General features: G+C 58.4%; 1 long non-coding RNA gene across 1 annotated transcript; it reads left to right on the forward strand.

The window, feature by feature from the left end:
• Positions 1-4,044: 4,044 nt before the first annotated feature.
• Positions 4,045-5,482, forward strand: LOC138064424 (uncharacterized). The gene is made up of 3 exons (XR_011137673.1): positions 4,045-4,191; positions 4,566-4,652; positions 5,245-5,482. It is a non-coding gene; the product is annotated as an uncharacterized lncRNA (long non-coding RNA).
• Positions 5,483-11,162: the final 5,680 nt, after the last annotated feature.

Below are 11,162 nucleotides of genomic sequence, written 5' to 3' on the forward strand. Positions count from 1 at the left end.
TGGCCCAGCTCACCCGGGCCTTATGCCCATGCCAGAACTACAAAACCGGGGTCAGAGGGAGGTTTTTAGAGCAATCACACCACAACGATGCAGTTCTCCATGAGTTCCATGTCGTTGTGGGCGACTGTGGTACCTGTGGGACATGCTACTGAAACTTGCCCAGCCAAGCTGTGGCGGCAGTGCCTGGAGGGGGCTCCTCGGCCTCGGCCCGACCCCCATTGCAGCCCTGCTCCGAGGCATGGCCACAGCGCTGCCCCTGCATGGCAAGGGAGCGTGTGGGGCTCGATACATCCCTCCCGTGGGGAGCTGAAACGCGCGGGGATGCTACACAAGGGACCTCGGCAGCCAGACCTCACTTTCCTCTTTTCCCAGGCATCATCTTCCACCTAACTTGCCACCTGGCCATGGCCTTCCTCCGGAGTTGTTTCAGCACCTGCATCTCCACCATGTGAGTATCAACTCCCCCCCTCAACTCAAACACAGAAACACACACACACATGCGTGCAAAAGGTCTGTTTGATCTCAAGAGGAAACAGGCCTGCTTTTGTAGGGAAAGGGAAAGCAAGTGCACCGCAAAGACTAGCTGCTGCTTTCCCTTGGCACGTCTGCTGGCTTCCCCGGATGATTTTAACTCCTTTCCTGGGAGCGCTTGCTTCCAGGAAACTCTGCCTGCGGTGGTGAACGGTGCTGACAGACCCCGTGTTCCTGTTGGAGTCTGGTCTGTTGGCTTTCTGGCAGCAGCAGGCTTCCACAGTGGCTTCTTTTCAGCTTTGAGGTGGACGTGCCCTTGTGCCTGGCGTTGCCCAAAGCTTGGAAGTTTGCTGACGACAGGGCTCCCTCTTTTCTAGGCAAAGGATCCCCCTGAGGGAAAGCAGGTTCTGCAGACGCCTCCTGTGGTTGATCCCTGTTGCTCTTGGTGAGTCTTTGAGAGCAAAGAGCTGCCAGCCGTAGCCCAGAGCGTGTGTGTGCCAGATGCCAGTCTTCAGGAGGAGGGAGAGGCCGTGGAGTGCCAGTGGGGCACCTTACAGCTTGGCATTTCTGCGGTCCAGCAAGCTCCAGAGATGCTCTCTACTAGTGGGTCACAGCTGGCCTAAAAACTGCTAGACACGGTAGGGGCTGAGCAGGACTTTTTGGACAGAGGTCCCTGCTGCTTGTTTGCTTGCCTGTTTGGAAGCTCCTGTGGCCCAAGTGCTGCCGCAGTATGGCCAAACGGAAGTAAGAGCGGTGGTCTCCCAGCCATGCTGCTCCTGCCCCTGCACCAGACCATTTGCCGTGGGTGTGCTGTTGGAAGCAGAGAGAGGCCCAGGCTCTGAGAGGTGCACATGGCTTCTGGAGTAGAGGCCGGCTGCACTGGCTCTTCTCAGGGGGGCAGCACAGGGGGAGTGATGGAGAAGCAGCTCTGCTAACGCATGCGCCCTGGTTGTGGTGCTGGCTGGAGCAGTGAGGGGTCATGGGGAGGAGTTCAGGGGCATCAAGCCCTCCTGCAGAGGGCGGCTGGGCAGACCCCTCAGGGCCGGAGTAAGGGCCCCTGGCTGGAGCTGCACCCTCGCTCTGCAGCAGCTGCCTGCAAAAGCTGCAAAGCTGTCGCCACCCAGGTCCGGGAGGAAGCAACGGGCCTCTTGGGGTCATTGGAAATGCTAGTAACCCTGCTGTTTCTTGGTGCTGTGAATTCCAGTTGGTGTTTCCTGTGTGGTGTGGCTGCCAGCCTGGGCTCAGTGGGCAAAAGAAGTGCCACAGGTGAGTGTGCCGTTGTTGCGGGCCAGGCAGCTGCCACAAAGGCGAGTTGCTGGCGGTGACTGCAGAACTGCCCACATCCTGCAGCTGCCTGCAGAGCGAAGCTCTGCAAAGCTTCTCTTTCCCAAAGGGAAGCAGCAGGTGCTGTTGGCCCTTGGTCGAGAAGGCTCTCTGGGAAGCCCTGGCAGTTCTGCTAGTGGCTAGGCTAACGGGAAGCTCTTCCTTTTCAGGAGCTGCTAGCGTGGCTTGTACCAGACCTGAAGGTCAAACGGTGAGGCAGTTCCTGGCTGGGCAATGAGTTGATGGAGCAGTGTCAGCTGAGCATGTGCTAAGTGGCCTGGGGAGGCCTCCTGTCTTTTCCTTGCACCTGCCTGTTGCTAAAGCTGGAGGGTGAAGGGAAGCACTGCTACCGTGGGGACAGCAAAAGGGGCCCTGGCACAGGGACTCTTCTCCTCTCTGGGCTTGGGGGCTCCCGGCAGGGGCTGGGCAGCTCCCTCACATCTGCTTCTCGCTGCCTGCAGGGACTTGTTGAGTTTGCTGGGGGAACAAGCCAGGCAGATGGCCCTTCTGAAGGAGGAGGTGTCTCGCCTGAACGCAGAGCTCAGTAGCATGAAGGAGGTGATGCTGCGTTTGGAGAAAGAAGGCGGGGATGAGCGGCGCGTGCTGGGAGGCTTCTTGGGGTCGCTGGTGGGGTGCTCTTGCTTGGTTCTGGACCCCACCCCCCCTTTTCCCAGGGCCTTGTTGGTTGAGCTTCTCTGCTGAAAAGCCCCTTCTCCCAGGCAGGCTTCAGGGGGCCCCTTCAGGGAGCAGGGGACTCCTGACATCCTTCTCTTGGTGTGACGGCGTCTCTGGGAGCTCTGGCCCGGCCCCTGGAGCAGTGCTGAGACACAGGGGCCCTGCCGGGAGCAGCGGGCGCTGGCAGGGCCTGAGCCCGTCTGCCGGCTGAGCTAGAGAGCGTGCAGGGTGGAGACAAAGGTGTGGGACCTGACCCATGTCCACACCGGGGCTGTGGAGAGGGAGGCTCTTCCCGAGTCCACACGTTCCTCGGCAGGGAGCACCGGGTCTTTCAGCTCTTTGGACAAGGCTTGTCTTGCCTTTGCTGACACAGGCTCTTCCCTGTGGTCTGTGCTTGGACTCAGTAGTCATGCTGAGCTGCCTGCTGACGCGGTCGTTTTCTGTGTTCACGTCTGCCCTTGCCAGGAAGTGCAGCAAATGACAGAGGCCATGCGTGACAGCACTGCAGAAGACTACGTGCAGATGCCTGACTGGGCCCTGCAAACCTCCGGTACGGACACAGGAAGCCAAGTCTGCTGCTGCTGTGCTTGGGCATAGCACTTCCAAAAGGAGGCAGCGCTGCAGACTCTGCTCAGCATCGCAGAGGCAGATGGAACGACGTCTGGGGGTCGAGGAGCAAAGGCTGTGGCCGAGGGGCTCTCTCAGACTCCCCCCGCGTCCCGCCTTCAGGCTCTTTGCTGCTGCCTCTGGCACCGCCCTAGGCGCTTCCTGTGCTGACCGAGAGCTCTCTTGCTCTGCACCAAAAGGGTTTTCCTCTGCACCAAAAGTGAATGGCTCGATTGCCCTTTGCTGTCTGCCCTGCAAGGCCTCAGCTCTGCCTCCCTTTCAGGTGCCACGATCGACCTGCCAAGAACATCCCGCAACTACGCGGGGGAAGACAATTGGCTCTGCCGGGCTATTTGGTTCCTGTGTCCTACAAACCCCCCCGAGACGATTCTGCAGGTATTGTAGCGCATGTCCTCGGTGCTGGTTTAGTTGCTGCCTGTGCAGCTGGGGAACAAGCCCGGGGGATGTGCCCTCTGGGCAACAGCATCGCTCAAGTCGCCGGCATTGGTTCCGGCTCCTCACCCCTGAAGGGCTGGCTTGCTACAAAGCAGCGCTTCCCCTCCAGAGCGGGACTCAACGGAGCTGAACGGAGTGGCCGCATTGTGCGCACAATCCCTGGTCACAGCCGGGGGAAGGAAGTCTCTCCCGGGAAGCCCACTTGCCCTCCTCGTCTCTGGCAGTCCCTTTGCAGATGTTTCTCCAGGGCCCTGAGTCCCGTGTGGGGAAGCAGCTGTTTCCGACCCCACATATCCTCCTTTGCTCCGTGATTTTGAGAGTCCCCTTTAGCAGGCAGGGAACAAGGCCCCACACCTCTCTCCTTTGCCTCCCGCGTTAATCCTTTGGGAGCAGAAATACAGCACCTAGACAAGCTGTGCTTCTGGTCACATGAGTAGTGGTGGTGCCCCTGTCGCTGCCTCACCTTGCGCTGCTGTTGCCTTCTGGTTTCAGCCGGACGTTACTCCTGGACGGTGCTGGTGTTTCCGAGGGTCTCAGGGGCAGGTAGTCATTAAGCTGCCTGCCCGAATCCGGCCCACTGCGATCACGGTGCAGCATATCTCCCAGGCAGTTTCTCCACCTGCCAGCATCAGCAGCTCCCCCAAAGAGATCGCTGTCTCTGTAAGTCTCGGTGGGGCACAGCTGGCTGGGACCTGGCTCGGGGGAAAAGCGAGGGCAGGCGCTCGCTTGTCATTGCACGTGTGCTGAAATCCGTGTGCTGGTCTCTGCTGAGCTCTGCAGTGCCCTGAGGGGCCACTGCAGGTGGTGTGGTGGGTCTGTGCCTCCTAAGCCTCCTTTGGTGCTTTTTGGGCAAGCATCAGAGGGAGGGCACCAGAGGAAAACTCAAGGAGGAGAGTGAGCCGCAGCCAGAACCTGTGCCAGGCTCCTGCTAGAGGTGCGGGCGAGGGCGGGCGCTCACCGGTCCTGAAGCGGTGCGTGCGTCTCCCCGTCCTCGGGTCGGGCCTGACCCGCTGCCCTTGTGCTTTGTCTTGGAGGGCCTGGACGAGGAAGGAGGAGACACTCTGCTGGGCTCCTTCACGTATGACGTTGAAAGAGAGGCCATTCAGAGCTTCCGGCTGAAGGTACCGTAGGCGGGCGCGGGCAACGCCAGGGAGGAAGGCGGGTGTGTCGGCAAGTCCGTGGCAGAAGGAGCGTTCACAGGGGCTGCCTGCGGGGGCAGAGGGCCCAGAGGCACGGCCGAGGGAGACACGAGGGGCTTAGAGGGCTGAGCAGCATCTGGCTGTGGCAGCCAAAGCAGAGGGAGGGCAAGGCCTGGCCTGCAAGCACACGGGTCCCCAGAGCGGCCAGGCTGTGCCCGCCGCTTGCGGCAGAGCCGGCTGCGCCCGTGGCCACTGCACCCACAGGAAGCCTGTGCGCTGACCAGAAAGGTGGGCGTCTAGTGGCGAAAGCCGGCGGGCAGCCCCCCGGAGCCTCAGGTTTCCACAGCTGCTCTCACTCCCTTCCTGAGGCGCAGGACTTGCTTCCAGGTTGCAGGCGAGTCCTTTGCAACCCCAATGAAAGAAGGGGGGAGAGAGAGGGAAGCTGCCCTCCTTTGGGACGGACGGCATGTCTTCCTTAGCAGGAGCAGGGCTGGCACAGGGGCATCGGCTCATTCTTCCTGTTGTTCTTTATACCCCAGCAAGGCTGTTTCTTTTCCTCTTGTCTTCTTTGCAGAACGAGCTTCTCAAAGCCTTTCAGTATATACAAATTCTGGTACGGAGCAACTGGGGAAACCCCGAATACACTTGCATTTATCGAGTGCAGGTGCATGGAAAGATGGCAACGCAGAACTAATGCTGTTAGCTAGAAGACACAACGAAAGCTTTGGTTCGTTAAAAAAAGAAAAACCGCAACAAGACGTGGCTCTTCTGTTTGCTGTAGATGGATGTCTTTTCCTCGCTGCTCCCCAAACCTGCCACTTTCTGGCTTTCACACGCTGCCTGAGCTGTTCCTCGGCCTTTCCTCTTTCTCTCCACTCTCCAGATATTTTCCTAATAAAGCAAAAGCAGACAGCGCCCCTGTGGCCTTTCTTTCTCCTTAGTCCCTTGGCACTGGAGGCTCCCCCGCATCTCACTGCAGGAAGCAGCGGGAGCCTGGCACAGTTTGGGGCTAAGGACCACCACACCACTGACCCAGAGAGACCTGGCCGCTCTGGGGAGAGAGCGCAGCCAACAGAGGCAGCGAACAGACGCAGCAGTTTGCGCAGCAGTGTCTGGGCTCTGCCTGGGCCTTTTGTGGGCCTTGTTGGAAGTTGTGGAGACTTTCTGGGGACCCCCGAGGAACTAGACGGTGCTTGCTGCTAGCAGGAAGGGAGAGCTGGGCAAGGACTCCTGCAGGGGACCTTGACTTAACTTGACACGCCGCAGAGCACGTTCCCCAGTGGCTGCTGGAGGTGCTGCATCAGCTGTGTCTGAGGCTTCAACCCAGACAGACGCTCGGACAGCAGATGCAGCTCTGCAGGTGTCAGGCTGCAGGGAGTGCCTGGGGCCTCTCTGTGGGGCCTGGGCTGACAGGCAGCGCTCCTGCATGAGGTGTGCTGTGGTTGACCAGTTGCGTCACCAGATAAAGGAGTTACAGGAGGAGGTTAGTAGGCTGCGTAGCATCCGAGAGGATGAGCGGGAGATTGACAGGGCGTTCTCGGAGACTGTTCAGCTCCAGGAGTCCCCTGCCCGCACTGCAGTGGAGTTGTCAGAGGGCTCAGCAGCGAGTGTAAAGGTGCATCATAACACTGTTGAAGAGGGCTGGAAGCTGGTGACCTCTCGTAGAAGGAGAAAGGCTCTTGCTCCTCCTCAAGACTTACCCTTGAGCGCCCTCCAAGCTGAGGAGAGGCCGGGCATGGCTCCAAGGGAGGCAACTGGCCTGGCAGACCCTGTGCTGTGCAGGAACCCCCGGAAGAAGCGGCGAGTGATTGTTGTGGGTGACTGCCTGCTGCAGGGGACAGAGGCCCCTATCTGCCGACCTGACCTCTTGTCCAGAGAGGTTTGCTGCCTGCCAGGGGCTCGAATAAGAGATGTCCTGGAAAGACTGCCAAGGCTTGTCCACGCATCGGACTACTACCCTCTGCTGCTCTTCCATGTGGGTGCTAACGACACAAAAGGCAAACTGGAAACCATCCAACAGGACTTCAGAGCTCTGGGAATGGTGGTGAAGGGTCTGGGAGCCCAAGTTGTTTTCTCCTCAATCTTGCCTGTGAGGGGAAAGGATGGGAGGAGGAGTAGACGAGTTTTCCAAGTTAACAGCTGGCTGCGCCGCTGGTGTTGGCAACAGGGCTTTGGTTTCTATGACCATGGGACCCTGTTTGAAGATCAGCAGCTGATGGGGAGCGATGGGATCCACCTTACCAAGCGGGGCACGCGTGTCTTTGCCAACAGATTGGCCAGCCTGGTAAGGAGGGCTTTAAACTAGGCAAGATGGGGGAAGGGGAGTGGTATAGTGGCAGGAGAGTCAGTAAAACACCGCTCAAGTCAGGATGCCTCCAGCGGGTGCATACAGCCAGGGGAGACAGCATGCAACATGGCTATGGAGGATCCTCTTGCACCTCTCCTGGCAGGCTTGCAGGTATACTGGCTCTCTGAAATGCCTGTATACCAATGCACGCAGCATGGGGAATAAACAGGAAGAGTTAGAGATCTGTGTGCGGTCGCAGGGCCATGATCTCACTGCAGTTCCAGAGACATGGTGGGATAGTTCACATGACTGGGATGCTGTCATGGTTGGCTATGTGCTTTTTAGGAAAGACAGGCCAGGAAGGCGAGGTGGTGGAGTTGCTCTTTATGTGAGGGAGCAACTAGAATGTAGGGAGCTCTGCCTCGGGGTGGATGAAGAGCAAGTTGAGAGCCTATGGGTAAGGATTAAAGGGCAGGGTAACATGGGTGACACTGTTGTGGGGGTCTACTACAGGCCACCTGACCAGGAGGAAGTCGTCGATGAGGCCTTCTACCGACAGCTGGAAGTAGCCTCACGATCACAGGCCCTGCTTCTCATGGAGGACTTCAACCACCCCGACATCTGCTGGGAAGAGAGCCCAGCAAGGCACAAACAGTCGAGAAGGTTCCTCCAGAGCACTGAGGATAACTTTTGGACACAGGTGGTGGAGAAGCCAACGAGGAGAGGCGTGCAATGCTAGACCTTGTCCTAACAAACAAGGAAGGTCTGGTAGGAGAAGTGAAGGTTGGGGGCAGCCTTGGCTGCAGCCACCATGGTAGAGTTCAGATGGTAGAGTTCAGGATCCTGCGAGGAGGAAGCAGGGCAATAAGTAAGATCATAAGCCTGGGCTTCAGGAGAGCTAACTTTGGCCTCTTCAGGGACCTACCTGGAGGAATCTCACGGGTTAAGGCCCCTAATAGGAAGGAGGGTCCAGGAGAGCTGATTAATATCCAACCATCACTTCCTCCAGGCTCAAGATGGGTGCATCCCTATGAGTAAGAAGTCCTCATGACACCTACAGGAGACCTACATGGATGAGCAAGGAACTCCTGATAAAACTCCAACAGAAGAAGGAAGTACACAGAATGCGGAGAAGGGGACAGGCCACTTGGGAGGACTATAGGAACACTGATAGAGTCTGCAGGGATGCGACAAGGAAGGCTAAGGCCCAGCTGGAATTAAAGCACAGGATCACCGAGATGGCTCAGGGCCAGAGTACAGGGCTGCTGAGCTGGGCTAGTTCAGCTTGGAGAAGGCTCCTTTGGAATTAAGTCTGCCAAGCGATGTCAAGGACAACAAGAAGGGCTTCTTCAGATACATCCAGAGCAAAAGGAAGACTAGGGAAAATGTGGGTCCGCTGCTGAATGGGGCAGGTGCCCCGGTGACGAAGGATACAGAGAAGGCAGAGTTATTGAATGCTGCCTTTGCTTCACTATTTCCTGCTAAGGCCAGCCCCCAGGAATTCCACACCCTGGGGACAAGAGAGGAAGGCTGGAGAAAGGAAGACTCTCCCTTGGTCGGTTGAGGAGGATCAGGTTGGAGATCGTTTGGGCAAACCTAACATCCACAAATCCATGGGCCCTGATGGGATGCACCCATGAGTGCTGAGGGAGCTGGCAGATGTTATCGCTAGGCCACTCTCCATCCTCTTGGAAAGGTCCTGGAGAACAGGAGAGGTGCCTGAGGACTGGCAGAAAGCCAATGTCACCCCAGTCTTCCGAAAGGCTGAGAACGAGGAGCCAGGAAACTCCAGGCCTCTCAGCCTCACCTCCATCCTGGGAAAGCTGATAGAACAGCTCCTCCTGGAGGTCCCCATTAAGCATGTTCCTCCATGTCCTCACTAAGCCTTCAGCAAGGCTTTGGACACTGTCTCCCAGCCCATCCTCCCAGGTAAGCTCAGGAAGTGTGGGTTGGATGAGTGGACAGTGAGGTGGATTGAGAACTGGCTAGATGGCCGAGCTCAGAGGGTTGTGGTCAGTGGCACAGAGTTTAGCTGGAGGCCTGTAGCTAGCGGTGTCCCCCAGGGGTCAGTCCTGCCTCCAGTCTTGTTCAGCTTATTCATCAATGACCTGAAGGGAGGAGACTGAGTGCACCCTTACTCAGCCAGTCTGCTGATGATACGAAACTGGGGGAAGTGGCTGGCACACCAGAAGGCTGGGCTGCCATTCAGAGGGACCTGGACAGGCTGGAGACCTGGGCGGAGAGGAACCCCCTGAAGGTCAACAAAGGCAGGTGCAGAGCCCTGCACCTAGGGCACCTGGGGAAGAACCCCATGCAGCAGTACAGGCTGGGGGCTGGCCTGCTGGAAAGCAGCTCTGCAGAGAAGGACCTGGGAGTCCTGCTGGACGACAAGTTAAGCAGGAGCCAGCAATGTGCCCTGGTGGCCAAGGGAGTCCAGCAGAGGGCTACAAAGATGGTTAGGGGACTGGAGCATCTCTCCCGAGAAGCAAGGCTGAGAGAGCTGGGCCTGTTTATGCTGGAGAAGGGAAGACTGAGAGGTGGTCTGATCAGTGTGTCCAAGTATCTGAAGGGAGGGTGTCCAGAGGATGGGGCCAGACTCTTGTCCGTGGTGCCCAGCGACAGGACAAGAGGCAATGGGCACGGACTGAAACGCAGCAAGTTCCGTCTGAACCTGAGGGAAAACTTGTTGACTGTGAGGGTGAGAGAGCAGTGGCACAGGTTGCCCAGAGAGGCAGTGCAGTCTCCTTTGCTGGAGATATTCAAAACCCGTCTGGATGTGATCCTGGGCTATGTGTTCTAGGTGACCCTGCTTGAGCAAGGGGATTGGACTAGATGATCTCCAGAGGTCCCTTCCAACCTTGGCCATTCTGTGACTCTGTGATTCCCCGCTGGAGCCTGATGCACTTCCCTGCGGCCAGCACTCTCCAGAGGGAGCCGCAGCCCGGTCAAGCCTAGCGACCCTCTCGCTGGGGGTCTGGCGGGGAGCAGTGTTGTCCCAAAGGAACAGTTCTTCCACCCAGTGTGCAATGAGCCCAAAAAACACACAGAGCCATGATGTTTGGTTCACTCATTTCTGCGCACAGAGGGGTGCTAGGTGGTAACTCCACTAAGCTAGCACACCCTCAACACTACACAGTCGATACTTTATACCGTGTAAGCAACACTTATCAGTATGTTTTACAACTACATTAAGCCACCAATGCTGGCGTGTTGCAGTGTGACATCACAGCACTCCTCGCACCACCTCACGGGCGGCGGTGAGGTCACAGCCGCCCACCCCTTATCAACCCCCGGGGACGCAGCCGCCCTCAGCCTGCTGGAGGGAGCTCGCCGTGCCCGCACGGCTCTTTGTCCTCAGCAGGCCGGCACCTTTTGGGGTTGGTTTGGGTCTTTTTTCCCCAATCCAACAAAAAGCGTGCATCTGGAAGGGAGGCAGTAAGCTGCACACTGGTTTCCTGCCAGCGATGAGGAGGAGACGGGCTCCCCAGCAGCGATATTACTGCCTGGAGTCACAGGCAGCCTCCGCCGAGCAGGACCCCCCGGGGGTGCTGGGGGCCCAGGTGGCCGGGGCCGTCCTTAGCCTATTTGGCGAGGCGCCTTCGTGCAACAGCAACCACGCCGGGGTCAGGGGTGGTAAGCACCGCACCGCGGAGCCCCTCAGGACGAGCCCATCCCTCGACCTTGCCTCAGCTCTGCTGGTGCTTCATCCCGCGCAGAGGCTCCACATCTGCGGCAACGTGGCCCAGCTCACCCGGGCCTTATGCCCATGCCAGAACTACAAAACCGGGGTCAGAGGGAGGTTTTTAGAGCAATCACACCACAACGATGCAGTTCTCCATGAGTTCCATGTCGTTGTGGGCGACTGTGGTACCTGTGGGACATGCTACTGAAACTTGCCCAGCCAAGCTGTGGCGGCAGTGCCTGGAGGGGGCTCCTCGGCCTCGGCCCGACCCCCATTGCAGCCCTGCTCCGAGGCATGGCCACAGCGCTGCCCCTGCATGGCAAGGGAGCGTGTGGGGCTCGATACATCCCTCCCGTGGGGAGCTGAAACGCGCGGGGATGCTACACAAGGGACCTCGGCAGCCAGACCTCACTTTCCTCTTTTCCCAGGCATCATCTTCCACCTAACTTGCCACCTGGCCATGGCCTTCCTCCGGAGTTGTTTCAGCACCTGCATCTCCACCATGTGAGTATCAACTCCCCCC

The sequence above is a fragment of the Struthio camelus genome, chromosome Z (assembly GCF_040807025.1).
Source record: "Struthio camelus isolate bStrCam1 chromosome Z, bStrCam1.hap1, whole genome shotgun sequence".
NCBI classification, from domain to species: Eukaryota; Metazoa; Chordata; class Aves; order Struthioniformes; family Struthionidae; genus Struthio; species Struthio camelus.